Below are 19,533 nucleotides of genomic sequence, written 5' to 3'. Positions count from 1 at the left end.
TAGTGGAACGCATAGTGAGTACGGAGCACTTCCGGGGCACGTGTGCGCTCCATGTGAGGAATGTGTCCGGGGTTAGGAGGGGAGACGCCACGAGGGTGGAGACAATTGGGATTTCATAGTTCAGTTGGTATGGACAATATGGCAGTTACATCCATTACTTGGGAAAAAGTACTGAAGTATAAGCCCTCATGTATACTTTACGTTTTGTTAGCTCTGGTAACGTTAGCTGTGTAAACGTGTGTTAAAAACGTGAGTTTTTTTAGTGTTTTTGCATTAAAGTTTTCCTTGTTTTTTCACGTTTGTGTTTTGTTTGGTCAAAATACGCCGGTTTGTCACATTTTTCAGTGTTGGGACTCGTTCACACGACTTTATTTCTAACTCTTGCCAAACGCCCCTATAGCGTTTGACAGGCGTTTGGGAAGCATTTTAAACGTTCCCCAATCGCCCTATGTGCGCTTTTGAGGCGTTTGAAGCGTTAAAACTGCATCACAAATGCCTAGAATGAAGTTAAATGGTATTAACGCTCCGCAAACGCCTGCCAGGCCTTTGAGGAGCGGCACCATAGGCTTCAACTCCTCCTGACTCTACGTGAGGCATCAGTTTTGCCGCGATGCTGACGCTTCAGTGTGAACTGCACTGTGCTGCCATGTGCAGAATTTTCATAGGCGTTTGAGAAGCGTTAAAAACGCTTCCCAAATGCCTGTCTGACGCCTGCTGACAAAGCTAGTGTGAACGTAGCCTTAGAGCGTTTTTACAGTTAAAAAACTCTAGAAACTAGTTCTGGGTTTTTATTCCAGCCAAAAAACGTTGATTACAGTCTGTGTGTGCATGGACACATAGGATAACATGCTGGGGGGGGTTACTAGGTGTAGAACAAAACATCAAAAGCAAAAAACAGCAGCTGTAAAAACATCCAATGTGCATAAGGACTTAGAATATGCTTGTTAACCTCCCTGGCGGTCTGATTATGTCAATATTTTTGAATGTCAAAGCATTAAATTTTTTTTGCATGGAAATTTGTTGTTTTATATTGTAGGCCTGTAATTCTTAGGAATAACTCACTGAAATCTGTCCAAACAAGAGTCTAGTAAACATCCCGGGTATGATAAAATTTGAAACACGAAATCATAAATTATAATATAATAAATAATCATAAAAAAATAATAATATAATAATAATACATTTTATTTAATAATGTAATCAAAACAAAAACACTGAAATTTGAAATAGAGCGCCAAGTTCGCACATCACTGAGCTCAGTCACAGAATCGTTTTCAGTGTCTGATGACGAATTTCCCCATGAATCATTATCACTCAATTCTGCAAGTGGTTCTGATTTACTATCGCTGTTCTCTATCTGGTCTAAAACCGCTTTTGACCTAAAGGGACGCTCTTTGGACGCCATGGACTTTTCTCAGTTTCCAGGCACAAAGAACAGTAAAAATGCAGGCAGGGCACAGGACAAAGCACTCGGGATAAAACTGAGGTGAAATGGTTTGATACAGTAATGTAATCCTAAAAGATTGCAATGTATTGTGTGTTTGTCATATTTTTACTTTTTTTAATCTCCCGCTGGTTCCGCCCCCCGCGTCGCAACGCTCGTAGGGAAGGGAGCCCGGAAGACGGATGCCGGCATCGGCCGGAGGACATCAGGACAAAGTAAGGATCGGGGGTTCACAGGACAAGGACTACAGTGTAATCCCGAGTGTGGCTCGGGGTTACCGCTTTTGGTACTGTAAATTAACCCCGAGCCACACTTGGGATTACCGCTAGGAAGGATAAAGTGGTTCCAAAGCTAAAACAGATTTTAATGCAAAGCAGAACTGCAAAGGGGAGTTTACCTACCTAAAAGGGGGAGTTCTGCTTTTCTTCTTCCTCACCCCTCTGTAACATTTGGGATATTTTTTTATTTTGAGCAGGTAATTGAAGTAGAAGTTAACCCTCACAAAAAAATCTAATTTTGTCAAAAATTTAGGCCAAAATATATTTTGCTACTTGTCTTTGCCAAAAAAAACCCCAAATGCATGTAAATGAATTGATTTACGTGAAAGTTATAGCGTTTACAAATGGCGGTATACAGTATATACTGGATTTATTTTTCTTTTTAATAGTAATGGCAGCGATCAGTGACTTATAGCGGGACTGCGGCGGGAATTATGACACTGGAGGGAATTGACTTGGTGTCACTGACATCCCCAGTGACACCAATACCGTGATCAGTGCTGAAAAAAAAAAAGCACTGACACTGTACTAATGGCACTGGACAGGAAGGGATTAACATGAGGGGCGATAAAAGCGTTAACTGTGCACTGGGAGTGTTTCACTGGGGGGACGGTGTGGGTGCCTCACTGTAAGCACACTGCTCTAGATGGCTGTGCAGTGCACAGACATCCAAAGCAGTGTGCCCGAGCTGACAGGGAGAACTGTTAGTAAACAAAGCAGCCCTCCTCCCTGTTGGAGATCCTCAGTAATCACTGGGCAACCGGTAAATAACCAGCTGGGACCCAGTCATTGACAGCCGCTGCCGCCAGGGGGGCACGCACCCCCTACCCGGAAATACAAAATCACACATATATACGTGATTTTGCAGACCCCTATAGGGCAGCGGGGAAGCAGTTAACATAATTTCAGACACTTGTTTTGTGCGTATTCATGCACATATGTGCATTCCCGAATGTATTCTTAGGGCCAGTTCACATCACAAAAATGCACTCCAGATGCATTCCGGATACGTTTTTGCTTACAGTTCTCAACACACACAGTTTTGGTGCAGTTTTGAGAGACGAACTAAACTGCATATTGTGATGATTGGATTATTGGCTGCAATGCTCAACACTCTCATTAGGTGTCAGTATATTTTTACACACCTATATGGTAATGATTTTGTTGTTACTCAAAATATGTTTTTCTTTTCTGCAGTGCTTGATACTATGTTGCAAGTAGTAGTGGCTGATGTTTAACACTTCATTTACTGATATATTTGCAGCTGTAAAATGGCATCATAGTAAATTATATAGAAATAATGGAAACATTACTCAATACATTAATAGGAATAGATTTACTGATTTCATATGGTACATGTCTGTGTAAAGCACTACATTTTGAACTGTTTTATTAGGAACCTGGAAAATGATGTTTAAAAATGAAGGTGAAAAAAAATGAAGATTAAAAATTACAAACACCAAGGAAAAAATTAATAAATTTCTGATGACAATGTGGTTATTATGGATCTGCATGGGGATTATGGCTGGAATATAACGGTTACACATCCCATACAAATGAAATTTCACCTTTTTAGATAAAAATATGGGTAAAATTACTTTTATATCTGGGGAATATGGGGGGAATATCATGGTAACTCTTTCGGTTAAGCAAATGCATATAATTATTTTTCTACATGGGGATTATGGGTGCATTTTTTGTAGATACACATGCCAAGGATCATATTTCATCTATTTCTGACAATATTATGGGTATAGTTAATTTTTTATATGGGGATTATGGGTGGAATGTCAAGGTTAAACATGCCTGGGAACACGTGACCCCTTTCTGATAGTAATATGAGAATAGCTTTTTTTCTAGATGGGGATTATGGGTGGATTATTGTTGATACACATGCCAAGGATCATATTTACCTGTTTCTGAAATGATTATGGGTATAGTTATTTTTGTACGTGGGGATTATGGGTGGAATATCATGATTAAACATGCCTAGGAACACATTTGACCTCTTTCTGATAATAATATAAGAATAGTTATTTTTCGACATGGGGATAAGGGTGGATGATTGCAGATACACATACCGAAGACCATATTGAACATTTTTCTCCTAAGAATATGGGTATAGTCAGGGACAGACTGACCATTCAGACTCTCGGGCAGTGCCCGAGGGCCCGGGGTCAGTAGGGGGCCCCATGAGATGCCCCTGGTACCTTTCATAGGCTTTTTTGGGAGTGGTTTGAGTGTGGCGAGGACACAGGGGTCCCATGATCCCCTATTGTCCGGTGGCCCCATGAGTTTTCAGTCCGCCCCTGGGTATAGTTATTTTCCTGTATGGGGATTATGGGTGGAATATCATAGTTAGACATGCATAGGAACACATTTGTCCCCTTTCTGATAAGAATATGAGAATAACTAATTTACTACATGGGGATTATGGGTGGAATATTGTTTTTAAAGATGCCAAGGAACACATTTGACCCCTTTCTGATAAAAATGTGAGAATAGTTATTTTTCTACATGGGGATTATGGTGTATTATTGTGGATACACATGGAAAAAACGTATTTGACCTGTTTCTGAAAAGATTATGGGCATAGTTATTTTTCTACATGGGGATTATGGGTGGAATATCATGGTTAAACATGCCTAGGAAAACATCTGACCCCTTTCTGATAAGAATATGAGAATAGTTATTTTTCTAAATGGGGATTATGGATGGATTATTGTGAATATACATGCCAAGGACCATATTTGACCTATTTCTGTAATAATAATAATAGGTATAGTTATTTTTTTTAAATGGGTAATATGGGTGTTATATCATGGTAAACATGCCTAGGAACACATTTGACCTGTTTCTGATAAGAATATGAGAATAGATATTTTTCTACATGGAGATTATGGGTGGGATATTGTTTTTTAATATGCCTAGGAACACATTTTACCCCTTTCTGAATAAAATATGAGAATAGTTATTTATCTACATAATTATGGGTATATTATTGTGGATACACATGACAAGGATCATGTTTGACCTATTTCAAAAATAATTATGGGTATAGTTATATTACACATGGGGATTAAGTGTATAATATCATGGTTAAACATGCCTAGGAACACATTTGACCCCTTTCTGATAATATGAGAATAGTTATTTTTCTACAAGGGGATTATGGGTGGAATATTGTTTTTAAACATGCCATGGAACACATCTGACCCCTTTCTGATACAAAATATGAGAAAAGTTATATTTCTAAGGAATTATGGGTGGATGATTGCAAATACACATGCCAGGGGCCATATTTGACATGTTTCTCCTAAGAATATGGGTATAGTTTTTTTTCTATATGGGGATTATGGGTGGAATATCATGGTTAAAAATGCCTAGGAACACATTTGACTTGTTTCTGACAAGAATATGAGAATAGCTATTTTTCTACATGGGGATTATGGGTGGAATATTGTTTTTTAACATGCCTAGAAATGCATTTGAACCCTTTTGAGAATAGAGATTTCTTTCTGCATGAGGATCATGGGTTTGTTTTGGTGGATACACATGCCAAGGGCCATATTTGACCTATTTATGAAATGATTATGGCTATATTGGTTTTTTTTTCTACATAGGGATTATGAGTGTATTATTGCGGATACATATGCCAAGGAACAGATTTAACCCGTTTCTGATAACAACATGAGTAAGGACCATAGTTGACCTAATTCTAAAATGATTACGGGTTTAGTTATATTTATACATGGAGATTGTGGGTGGAATATAATGGTTAAACATGCCTAGGAACACCTTTGACTTTCTTCTGATATGAATATGAGAATAGTTATTTTTCTACATGGGGATTATGGATGGATTATTGTGGATAAACATGCCAAGAAACAGATTTGACCCATTTCTGATAACAACATGTGTATAGTTATTTTTTACATGGGGATTATGGGTGGAATATCATGGTTAAACATTCCTAGAAACACATTTGACCCCTTTCTGATAAGAATATGGGTTTAGGTATTTTTCTACATGGGGATTATGGGTGGAATGTCATGGTTATACATGCCTAGGAACACATTTGACCCACTGATCACTTTGCCCAGAAAGTCATTACAATTACAGATGTTTAGGCATTCTCATGTTTATTTCTTTTGTTTGTATTGGTATGACACAAAAAAGTGGAGAAACAAAAACATAAATCTGACACATTCCACGCAAAACCTTAAAAAATGGACTGGACAAAATTATTGATACTTTATCAAAATTGTACAAAATAATTGCATTCCAAGTTTGTGATGCTCCTGTAAACTCACCTGTATCAATTAACAGGTGCTGACAATACAGAAATCACTCCGGCAGCCAGTTAAAATGGTGTCTGAGGGTTTGAGAACAAACATTGTGGAAAAGCATGGACAATCTCAAGGTTACATCTTCAGAGTCCATCTTCAGAGATTTTAATGATCCTGTGTCCTCTGTGCACAACTTTGTCAAGAAGTTTACATCCCATGGCATTGTAGGTAATTTCCATGGAAATGGTCAAAAGAGAAAAATTGATCAAAGATTGAACAAAGGATTGTTCGAATGGTGGCTAAAGAACCTTGATTAACTTCCAGACAAATTCAAGCTGAGGGTACAACTTTGTCAGCTTGTACTATACGTCACCATCTGAATGAAAAGGGAGGCTATGGTAGGAGACCCAAGAGGACCCCACTGCTGTCACAGAAACCTAAAAAAGCCAGATTGGAGTTTGCCAAAACTCACCTGATGAAGCCAAAGCTCTTTTGAGAGCATGTGCTGTGGACAAACATAACAAAATTACAGCTTTTCGGTAAAGCCCATCATTTCACTGTTTTCAGAAAAAGCAATGAGGCCTTTAAAGAAAAGAATACAGTCCCTACAATCACACATGGTGGGGGGTCACTGATGTTTTGGGCTTACTTTGCTGCTTCAGGCACTGCATGTCTTGACCGTGTGCATGGCATTGTGAAATCTGAAGACTACCAAAGAATTCTGGGGTGCAATGTAGAGCCCAGTGCTGGAAAGTTGGGTCTCTGTCAGAGGTCATGGGTCTTACTGCAGGACAATGACTCAAAGCACACTTCAAAAAGCACCCAGAAATGGTTTCAAACAAAGCACTGGAGAAGGCCAGCAATGAGTCCAGATCTCAATCCCATAGAGCACCTGTGGAGAGTTCTCAAAACAGCAGTTGGGAAAAGGAAACTTTTCAATCTGAGATAGCTGGAGCAGTTGGCGAAAGAAGAGGGGTCCAAAATTCCAATAGAGAGAAACTCATTGATGGTTACAGGAAGAGATTGAGTTCAGTTAATTTTTCCAAGGGGTGTTCTACTAAATATTAAATTGAGGGTGCCAATAATTTTGTCCAATCCAATTATGGAGTTTTGCGTGCAATGTGTTAGATTTGGCTTTTTGTTTCTCTTTTTTGTGTCATACCAATACAAACAAAAGAAATAAACATGAGAATGCCAAAACACTTGTCATTGTTACAAATTTCTGGATGAAGTGGTGAAATATCTAACAAATGCAGGAGTGCTAATATTTTTTCCATGACGGTATATTAGATGGGATGTTTAACCATGATACTCTACCCATAATCCTCCACATAAAAAAAAAATGATATTCCACTTTTAGGCGATCCCTGAAAAACCTTTTTTTTTCAGAGAAGCCTATTCTTCCTCCAACTAACAACTGTACATTTATTTTATGCATCAGCTCATTCCCCCATCCCCCATCCCCCCCCCCAATTATTACATTTTGTATCACCTGTTTGTCCCTTTCAGATTGTAAACTCAAAGGAGCAGGCCCTCTGATTCCTTCTGTATTGAATTGTATTTCTAACTGTACTGTCTGCTTTCATGTTGTAAAATACTGTGCAAACTGTTGGCGCAATATAAAACCTGTACAATAATAATAATTCCCATATTCCTATAAGAAACAGGTTACATATTTTATGCTGGATGTGTACCCGTGATATTGCCCCCATCATCCTCATAATAAAAGTAATTTTACCCTTACTCTTATCTAAAAGGGTAAAATGTATTATGTGGAATGTGTAAAAATGATATTCCACCTATTTTTCCCATGTGGAAAAAAAAAATGATATACATGTTCTTATCAGAAATAGGTTGAATATAATCCTTGGCATATGTATCCACAATTATGCACCGATAATCCCCATGCTGATAAATAACTATACCCATAATCCTTTCAGAAATAAATCAAATATGGTTTTTGGCATGTGTATTCACAAAAATCCACCCATAATCCCCATGTAGATAAATAACTATTCTCAAATTATTATCAGAAACAGGTCAAATGTGTTCCTAGTTATGTGTAACCATGATATTCCACCCATAATCTCCATGTAAAAAAATAACTATACCCCTAATCATTTCAGAAATAGGTAAATATGGTCCTTGGCATGTGTATCCACAATAATCCACCCATAATCCTCATGTGGAAAAATAACTATTCTCATATTCTTATCAGAAACAGGTCACGTGTGTTCCATGTTCCTAGGCATGTTTAACCATGATATTTCACCCATAATTCTCATGTAGAAAAAAACCTATACACATAATCTTTTCAGAAATAGATGAAATAGGATCCTTGGCATGTGTATCCACAAAAATGCACCTATAATCCCCACGTAGAAAAATAATTATATGCATTTGCTAATCCAAAATAGGTAAAGAGTTGCCATGGTATTCCCCCCATAATCCCCAGATATAAAAGTAATTTTACCCATGTTTTTATTTAAAAAGGTGAAATTTAATTCGTATGGGATTAGTAACCGTTATATTCCAGCCATAACATTATCCCCATGCAGATCCATAATAACCACTTTGTTATCAGAAATGCATACATTTTTTGCTTGGCATTTATCATTTATAATCTTAATTTTTTAAAGGTTCCTAATAAAACAGTTCAAAATGTAGTGCTTTACACAGACATGTACTGTATGAAATCAGTAAGTCTATTCCTATTAATATATTGAGTAATGTTTCCATTATTTCTGTATAATTTACTATGATGCCATTTTACAGCTGCACATATATCAGTAAGTGAAGAGTTATTCATCAGCCACTACTACTTGCAACATAGTATCAAGCACTGCAGAAAAGAGAAACATATTTTGAGTAACAACAAAATTATTATCATATATGAGTGTACAAATATACTGACACCTAATGAGAGCATTGCAGCCAATAATCCAATCATCCCATCATTCCAATATGCCGTTTAGTACGTCGCCAGTTTCGATGCAGTTTGCTATGTTCCAGTGCATTTCTGTGCAGAAAAAATGCAGCATGTTCTACTTTTTTTTTCTGCACCGGAAATTGACTACTGGGACTGACTGCACAGGTGTGAACTAGAACCATTGGAATACATGGAAAATACTATGCATGCATTTTTGATGCAGAAAAAATTGCACTGAACTACATCTAATGTGAACTATTCCTAAGGGCCATTTCACAGTACAAAAATGCACTCCGGATGCTTTTCGGATATGTTTTTGCTCAGGGCCGGTTCACATAATAGAAGTGCAGTCCAGATGCATTCCGGATGCGGTTTTTTGGTGCGTTTTTATGCGTTTTTGACGTGTTCCATTGTGTTTTGTATGCGTTCCAGTTCATTTTTCCCCTCCTTTTTTTCTTCAGTGTAAATAGGGACATTTGTGTTCCAGTGCATTTTTTTGGTGTGTTCTGGTGCGTTTTTGATGCATTTTGCTGCGTTCCAGTACAGTTCTGTGCAGAAAAAATGCAGCATGTTCTACTTTTTTTTTTCTGCAACAAGAACACAGTGGAACTGCAAGTACTGATGTGAACTATGACATTGACAACCATATCACCTAATTTCTCTGCATTTTCGATGCAGAATAAAAACAACTGAAACACATGTAGTGTGAACTGGCCTTTACAGTTCACACCACACGCAGTTCCGATACAGTTTTGATGCAGTTTGCTATGTTCCAGTATGGTTCTGTGCAGAAAATATGCAGAATGTTCTACTTTTTTTCTGCACTGCAAAACTGGATACAAATGTTATCAATGTTCCCCCATTTATAACATTTGTATCATGTGCTTTTCTGGATTTTTGGTTGATATTCTGTCTGTTATTTAATACGTACCTAATGAAAAATTATAGACCCTTCATTTATTTGTAAGTGGGCAAATTTACAAAATCTGCAGGGGATCAAATAATTATTTTCCCCACTGTATATATTGTATATAGTTAGTTTTTAATTAAGCTTTCTGTTAGGTATTCTGTCACTGCATTTTTTATTCACTTGTATTTTTATATTTGCTGTGTGCTGGTGTTTGGATGGATTTTGTTTCACTGTAAATAAATCTTACCACGTGCCCCACTAAGGATCTACCCCCCTTCCTGACCAGGCCATTTTTTGCATTACGGTGCTGCGTTACTTTAACTGACAATTGCGCGGTCATGCAACGCTGCACCCAAATTAAATTTACATCTTTTTTTCCTACAAATTGAACTTTTTTTAAGTGGTATTTGATTGCCTTTTTGATTGCCTTTTTAATTTTTTGTGCTATAAAAACAAAAGACTAACAATTTTGAGGAAAAAACAATATTTTTGACTTTTTGCTATTAACCAATTCAATACCGGGCAATTTTACACCTTCCTGCCCAGGCCAGTTTTCAGGTTTCAGCGCTCTCACACTTTGAATGACAATTGCGCGGTCATACAACATTGTACCCAAACTAAAATTTTATCATTTTCTTCACACAACTAGAGCTTTCTTTTGGTGGTATTTAATTACCGCTGGGGTTTTTATTCTTTGCTAAATTAACAAAAAAAGACCAAAAATTTTGAAAAGAACACGTTTTTCTTTGTTTCTGTTATAAAAGTTTGCAAATAAATAATTGTTCTTCATAAATTTAGGCCGAGATGTATTCTGCTACATGTCTTTGGTGAAAATAACCCAAATTAGGATGTATTTTTTTGTTTGTACTTTTGTTTGTACTTTTGTTTGTACTGCACCGACCCCACGGCTACCGACTCGGCTTGTCTGACCTTGCACCTGCTCATCCCTCCATCCATCCATCCGTCCATCCCGTTGGGATCTCCCGGCCTCCTCACATCAGGCTCTCACCCTGCAGGAACCTCTGGTGAGCTCCTCTACCACTGGTGGGTATACCCGGGGGCCGCGACCTGGTCTCAGTTCGCTCCAAGTCCATCCCCACCATCAGGGGCCCTGGTGAACAAGTGGACCAGGGACTTAGACTCCGCGCTTTGGGGAAGCCTGACCAGTGGGCTGCTAGAGGTACCGGCAGGCGGTTCCTTACACATATGCAGTGCATTTTTGTAAAATAATGATATAATGAAAAATGTTAATGCAAAAAGAATTGGCTGATCCAAGAGTCAAAGACTACCACGCCGCTCTCATCTGAATGAAATGAAAGATCCAAATAAATTGGGATAATTTGTTATGTCATTATATTATTTCAAATTCTTCAAGCATTAAAATTAAAACAAAAAGCCCAAATGATCACATCATGTCATTCAAATAAAACAAATGAATATGAAAGAATTTATTGTTTTTATTATAATTTATTTTGAATTTGAAGAATTTCATTACTATTGTGAATTGGAAATTCGGATATATCCTAATCTCCGAATAACAAAAATTTTGTCCGAATTTCAATTTATAACAAAACGAACCGCACATGTACCTTGCTTGAGCTAGATCAAGTATATGAAGCTCTACACCCACGCAACTTATCATCTGATGTCCCTACAGATGTCATATGTCACCTTCATTATTATGAGGAAAAAGAGACACTGATGTGCAAACTCAGGAATTTACCATCTTACAACTTTTGATGGGGCTATGTTTACCATATTTCCAGATCTGAGAGACACTTGAATTTCTCAGAGCACTAAGACCACTGCTGGATAAGCTACAAAATGCTAACATTTCCCACTGCTGAGGCTTTTCAGTGTCCTTAACCACTTGCACTCCTGAGAATTTACCCCCCTTAATGACCAGGTCTGTATTTGCTACTCGGCGCTGCACTAATTCAACTGATAATTGCACGGTCATGCAATGCTACACCCAAACGAAATTTACATCCTTTTTTCACACAAATAGAGCTTTCTTTCGTTGGTATTTGATCACCTGTGCGCTTTTTATTTTTCATGCTATAAACAAAAAAGACTGAAAATTTTGAAGAAAAACGATATTTTTTACTTTCAGCTATAAAAAATATATAGTAAACTCAAAGTTAGTTATAAATGTATTCTGCTACATGTTTTTGGTAAAAAAAAATCCCAATAAGTGTATATTGATTGCTTTGTGTGAAAGTTATAGAGTCTACAAACTATGGTATAGATACTGCAATTTGTGCCATTTTTTTTGCTATACAGCGCTGCGCTAGTTTAACAGACAATTGCGCGGTCATGCAATACGGTACATAAATAAAATTTATGTCCTTTTTTTCACACAAATAGAGCTTTCTTTTGGTGGTATTTGATCACCTGTGCACTTTTTAATTTTGGTGCTATAAACAAAAACATTTTTTAAGAAAATAGTTTTTTAAAATAAAAATATTTTCTCATTTCAGTCATAAAAATTATCCAAAAAAACTAAAAGTTCATCATAAATTTAGGCCAAAATGTATTCTGCTACATGTTTTTGGTTAAAAAAATCCCAGTAAGTGTATATTTATTGCTTTGTGTGAAAGTTATTGCATCTACAAACTATGGTATAGATAATGGAATTTACACATCTTTTACTTTTCTGACTGCTCATCACATTTCTTGAAGTGCTAAAATACCAGGATAGTACAAACACCCTCAAATTACCCCTTTTTGGAAATAGACACCCTAAGCTGAGAGGCATATTGAGTCCGTGGAAAATTTTTTTTTTTTCCACAAGTTTCTTGAAAATGACAAAAACATATATTTTTTTTTTACACAAAGTTGTCATTTAACCACTTGAGCTCCAGAGGATTTACCCCCCTTAATGACCAGGCCTCTTTTTGCTACTCGGCACTGCACTAATTCAACTGATAATTGCGCGGTCATGCAATGCTGCACCCAAACGAAATTTACGTCCTTTTTTTCACACAAATAGAGCTTTCTTTCAGTGTAATTTGATCACCTGTGTGCTTTTTATTTTTCACGCTATAAACAAAAAAAGGCCAAAAATTTTGAAGAAAAACAATATTTTTTATTTTCAGCTATAAAAAATATATAGTAAACTCAAAGTTGGTTATAAATTTAGGCCAAAATGTATTCTGCTACATGTTTTTGGTAAAAAAAATCCCAATAAGTGTATATTGATTGCTTTTTGTGGAAGTTATAGCGTCTACAAACTATGGTATAAATACTGCAATTTACGCCATTTTTTTGCTATACAGAGCTGCGCTAGTTTAACAGACAATTGCGCAGTCATGCAATATGGTACATAAATGAAATTTACATCCTTTTTTCCCCACAAATTGAGCTTTCTTTCGGTGGTATTTGATCGCCTGTGCGGTTTTTATTTTTTGCGCTATAAAAAAAATGGCTGACAATTTTGAGGAAAAAAAAACAATATTTTGGACTTTTTGCTATAAAACATGTCCTGTAAAAAGAAATGCAAAAATCATATTTAGTCATAAATTTCTGCCAAAATGCATTCTGCGACATGTCTTTGCTAAAAAAAAAACCAATACGTGTAAATTAATTGGTTTACGTGAAAGTTATAGTGTTTACAAATGGCGGGAAAGATGCTGGGATTTTTAGGGTTTTTTTTATACTAATAATGGCGGCGATCAGCGAATTATGGCGGCGATCAGGGACTTATAGCAGCGACCAGCGACTTATGGAGGGAATGCGGCGGACATTTTGACATTGGGGGGTACTGACTTGGGGTCACTGACATCCCCAAAAACACTAATACAGTGATCAGTGCAAAAAAAAAAAAAACTGACACTGTACTAATGGCAATGGGAAGGAAGGGGTTAACTTTATTTTGCAGGGAAGGGTTATAGGAGTGAGGGGAGTGTTTTACTAGGGGGCGGGGGTGTGTACTGGGCGGGACAAGGCTGATCGAGAAAGAGAAACTGTTCTTTCTCGATCAGCTCATCCGAGAGCTGAGAAGGAAGTGACAGACAGCACAGCTACTGCAGCTGTGCTCTCTGTCACTGTTTGCCGCCGATCGCCGGGACATAGCCGCTAAGGAGCGGCTGTGACCCAGCGACTGACATCTGCAGCAGTGATCCGCGGGACAAATAGGGCGGCGGTGCGCCTCGCGCGCGCCCCCTATTTGTTTACAAAACACACGTCTTAAAACGTGGTTTTGCCTGTGAGTGCCGCCCTGCCGCCGTATATGTACAGTGGCTGGGCGGCATGCAGTTAAATTATGAATTTCTCACACAAGCCATGGGTATATGTGGAATTACACCCCAAAATACATTCTGCTACTTCTACCAAGTATGGGGATACCACATGTGTGAGACTTTTTGGGAGCCTAGCCACATACAGGAACCTGAAATCCAATGACCACTTTGAAAGCCTCATTTCACTTCCTCAATACCTATCACAGTTTCGAAGGCCCTGACATGCCAGGATAGCACCAAACCCCCCCCCCAAATGACCCCTTTCTGGAAAGTAGACACCCCAAGGAATTTAAAAAGAGGCATGGTGAGTATTTTGCAGATCTCATTTGTTCTCACAAGGTTTTGAAATAGAAAAAAAATAGAAAAAAAATGTTTTTGTTTTTTTTCTTCATTTTGCAAAAACTTGTGGCAACAAATGAGATCTGCAAAATACTTGCCATGCTTCTTATAAAATTCCTTTGGGTGTCTACTTTCCAAAAAGGGGTAATTTGGGGGGTTAGGTGCTATACTGGCATTTCAGGGCCTCCGAAACAGGTAGTCTGGAAGTGTAATGAGGAACTAAAGTCCTTTAAAAGCCTGAACGTGCTTATTTGATTTTGGGGTCCTGTACTTGGCTAGACTGCCAAAACGTCTCACATGTAGTACCCCTATACTCGGGAGAAGTAGCAGAATGTATTTTGGGGAGTAATTCCACATATAGCCATGGAATGTGTGAGCAGTAAATCATTTAAGTGACAATTGTTCGTAAAAAAAAAAAAAATTTTTTTTGTAATTTTCCAACAACTTGTGGCAAAAAAATAAATTCTATTGATTCAACATGCCTCTCAGCAAATAGTTTGGGGTGTCTACTTTCCAAAAAGGGGTCTTTTGGGGGGTGGGGGCATTTTATGTCCAGCATTAGAAGTTTATGGCACACATCACTCACTCTTCTAACCACCTGAAGATCAAGCCTTTTCTGACACTCTTTGTTCACATGAAAAAAATCAGTATTTTTTGCTAGGAAATTAATTTAAACCTCTAAACATTATATATTTTTTAAAGCAGACACCCTAGTGAATAAATGGTGGGTACTACAATTTTTTTATGGCACATAGTACTCGCGCAGCGATCTTTCAAAAGCAATTTTTAAAAGAAAATACACTTTTTTTACTTTTAATGCACACAAACACAAAATATTGGTCAATTATTTGGTAAGGTATAAAAGATGATGGTATGCCGAGTAAATAGATACCAAACATGACATGCTTTAAAACTGCGCATGCTCCATGCAATAGCGTCAAACTGCATACATTGTTAATATCAATAGGCAACGCTTTAAAAGCCTTTAAAAGCTACCATTTTAGATTTACAGAAGTGGTCTAGTGTTAGAATTACTGCCCTTGATCTGACGTTCACGGCGATACCTCACATGTACGGTACAACCGCTGTTTACATACCGACACAGGGTCAACGCTTTTTCTTTTATTTAAGTTCTTTTGATTTTTTTTATTATTTTTACACTGTACCTTTAATTTTTTTTTTTTTGATCACTTTTAATGCTATCACAGGGAATGCAAATATCCCCTATAACTTCAATGGGCATTGTCATATATTCTTTTTTGAGAAATCTGGGGTCTATCAGGCTCTAGATATCTCCTCTGCCCTTACATTATCTAATCAAACCAAAATCGGCATGATCAGATGCTTTCCCAATTTACAAATGGCGTTGTTTATATCCTGCAAAACTGAAGTGATGAAGTGCTCGTAGCTTCTTCTAATTCTTAGACTATAGAGATGATTGGCACCACTCTGGTCTCCAATCAGCTCTATGGTCAGCTGGCAGAAACAACGGCTGCATTCTCAGGTTCCCCCGATGCCACGGACTGCCCGAGAAGGCCGTGGAAGGCAGCGGGGGAGGGGGGCATCATCTCCCGATGCTTGTAAAACCAATCTTGCAGCTAATTAGCCACTAGGATTGCTTTTATATGAAAGCCGATCACCGGCTGAAAAAAACGATACCAGGATGATGCCTGCAGCTGTAGGCATCTTCCTGGTATAACCATTCAAAGTCCAGTGAAGTAACAGTACGTCGCTGGTCTTTGTTGGGTGTATATGCTATGTTCTTTTTTTTTTGTATGCAGCCTGTGGACTGAATGAAAAAAAGAGAAGAAATCTCTGCCAGAAAAAGTGTGTGGTATGCCCACCATTAGAATATACAGCCCTGCATCCACCCACTTCTAATGGTGGGCACACATTAGGTCACACTTTGCCACATGTGCCAGTTCCAAGATTGTACAAATGTCTAAATAGTGGCACGCTTTAATAAAAATTGTCCACGTATAAGTGGTACCCCATATGGAAAAAGGATGACAGTCCCAAACTATCTTGCCACTGCTCCCCATGTAGTCTGGGCATCCCGGGGGCTCCACATGACTATCTTTTCCATCGTAAATCTGAAACTTATATCTATAGTCTGTTGCCCTCTCACAGATCTTCTACATCTTGACCCCATATCTGGCACGCTTGCTGGGGAGAAATTGTTTGAATGCAAGGCGGCCAGAAAAATTAATGAGGGACTCATCAACGCAGATGTTTTGCTGGGGAGTATAGACATCTGCAAATTTTTGGTTAAGGTAATTTGGGAGGGGCTGAATTTTGTGGAGCCGGTCAAGTTCAGGGTCACCCCGAGGATGACAGAGTGTATTGTTGTTGAAATGCATAAAACTCATTAAACTCTCATATCTATGCCTGGCCATAGAGAACACGGCATATGATGAATTGGGTCTGTGGACCAATACAACCGCAATTCATTTCTTTTAGTAATGCCCATGTTGAGGGTTAGGCCCAAAACAAAAGTAAATTCAGAAACCGTAATGAGTTTCTATGCGACTGGTCTGGCAAGGTTTGAATTTGGGTTGGCGGCGATAAATTGTTATGCATATAAATTGCTTTGATCCACAATCAACGCATACAGATATTCCGTGAAAAACAGCTCCAAAAATCAAGGGAGTAGTTAAATTTGCTATTTCCACCTGAATTCTGGGTTGGGCAGTGAATGGGGTAAGTACGGGTGCTGCAGAATTTGTGGGCTGTCAATCGGGATTTGCAAGCACATCCGGAAGGAAACTAGGAGCTCTATGGGCCTGTGTACGAATTCGTGGTGGCTGCAGAACAATACTTGTGCTCGCCACCGCACCGGCTTGTACTGGACTTATGGGACTCACCATGTCACCAAGTCATACTGCAGTGCTGGTATTATTATTATACAGGAGTTATCTAGCGCCAACAGTTTGCTCAGCGCTTTACAGTATAACGGGAGACTATACAGCAATAATACAGTTCAATACAAGAGGGTTAGGAGGGCCCTGATCTTGGGAGCTTACAATCTAAGAGGTAATTGAAAGACCAAGATGTACTAGACCACTGGTAGTCACCAGTTCACCAAAAGGTAGTGCGGCACTAGTACTCGCCAGTTCAACAAAAGGTAGCGTGGCACTAGTACTGGCACTCTGCTGCATATGAGAGTCCTTAAAATTTACCGACATGTGCTAACAGAGATCAGGCCTGATTCCACGAACACTGCGGTTTTGTGTGCAATGTATCAAGTGACACTGACTTACTGACACTGCACTTGCTGGGGGAGAAGGGGGGGGTAAGCGTAGGGGCTAAACGCAGGTGTTGGCAGGTGTCGGGGCTGATCCCGCTAACGCTGCATTTTTGGGGACGCTATACTAATGTGAACGCTTGTATAGCGCTGATCTGATCAAAGATATTGATCCGTTTAAGCACTATACTAGCAATGGAGGTTTTTTGTGCATGAGTGTCTTCCTGGCAATCAAGGGGTTAAATGTGGTGACTGGTGCACTGACGAGCAATCTGACGCTATCTGGGAGGGGCGTGAAAACCACGGGAGCACAAATCATGTATAGATATACTGTATATATACAGGTGAAACTCGAAAAATTAGAATATCCTGCAAAAGTTCATTTATTTCAGTAATGAAACTTAAAAGGTGAAACTAATATATGAGATAGACTCATTACATGCAAAGCAAGACAGTTCAAGCCGTGATTTGTCATAATTGTGATGATTATGGCTTACAGCTCATGAAAACCCCAAAACCACAATCTCAGAAAATTAGAATATTGTGAAAAGGTGCAATATTCTAGGCTCAAAGTGTCCCATTCTAATCAGATAATTAAGCCATAACACCTGCAAAGGGTTCCTGAGCCTTTAAATGGTCTCTCAGTCTGGTTCAGTAGGAATCACAATCATGGGAAAGACTGCTGACCTGACAGTTGTGCAGAAAACCATCATTGACACCCTCCATAAGGAGGGAAAGCCTCAAAAGGTAATTGCAAAAGAAGTTGGATGTTCCCAAAGTGCTGTATCAAAGCACATTAATAGAAAGTTACGTGGAAGGGAAAAGTGTGGAAGAAAAAGGTGCACAAGCAGCAGAGATGACCACAGCCTGGAGAGGATTGTCAGGAAAAGGCCATTCAAAAGTGTTGGGGACTTTCACATCAAGAGCCACCACACACAGATCCTGGACATGGGCTTCAAATGTCGAATTCCTCTTGTCAAGCCGCTCCTGAACAACAAACAACGTCAGAAGCGTCTTACCTGGGCTAAAGAAAAACAGACCTGGTCTGTTGCTCAGTGGTCCAAAGTCCTCTTTTCTGATGAAGGCAACTTTTGCATTTCATTTGGAAACCAAGGGCCCAGAGTATGGAGGAAGAATGGAGAGGCACACACTTCAAGATGCTTGAAGTCCAGTGTGATGTTTCCAAAGTCTGTGTTGATTTGCGGAGCCATGTCATCTGCTGGTGTTGGTCCACTGTGCTTCATTAAGTCCAGGGTCAACGCAGCCGTCTACCAGGAGATTTTGGAGCACTTCATGCTTCCTTCCACAGACGAGCTTTATGGGGATGCTGACTTCATTTTCCAGCAAGACTTGGCACCTGCCCACACTGCCAAAAGCACCAAAACCTGGTTCAATGACCGTGGGATTACTGTGCTTGATTAGCCAGCAAACTCGCCTGACCTGAACCCCATAGAGAATCTATGGGGCATTGCCAAGAGAAAGATGAGAGGAATGAGACCGAACAATGCAGAAGAGCTGAAGGCCGCTATTGAAGCATCCTGGTCTTCCATAACACCTCAGCAGTGCCGCAGGCTGATAGCTTCCATGCCACGCCGCATTGAGGCAGTAATTGCTACAAAAGGGGCCCAAACCAAGTACTGAGTACATATGCATGCTTCTACTTTTCAGAGGTCTGATATTGTTCTATGTACAATCCTTGTTTTATTGAGTGCATGTAATATTCTAATTTTCTGAGATTGTGGATTTGGGGTTTTCATGAGCTGTAAGCCATAATCATCACAATTATGACAAATCACGGCTTGAACTATCTTGCTTTGCATGTAATGAGTCTATCTCATATATTAGTTTCACCTTTTAAG

Source organism: Staurois parvus, unplaced genomic scaffold, assembly GCF_062004578.1.
Source record: "Staurois parvus isolate SC_StPar_1 unplaced genomic scaffold, SC_StPar_1.0 ptg000115l, whole genome shotgun sequence".
In the NCBI taxonomy this organism is placed as follows: Eukaryota; Metazoa; Chordata; class Amphibia; order Anura; family Ranidae; genus Staurois; species Staurois parvus.
The sequence above is the reverse complement of the archived record's forward strand: the minus strand, read 5'-3'. Positions refer to the sequence as shown.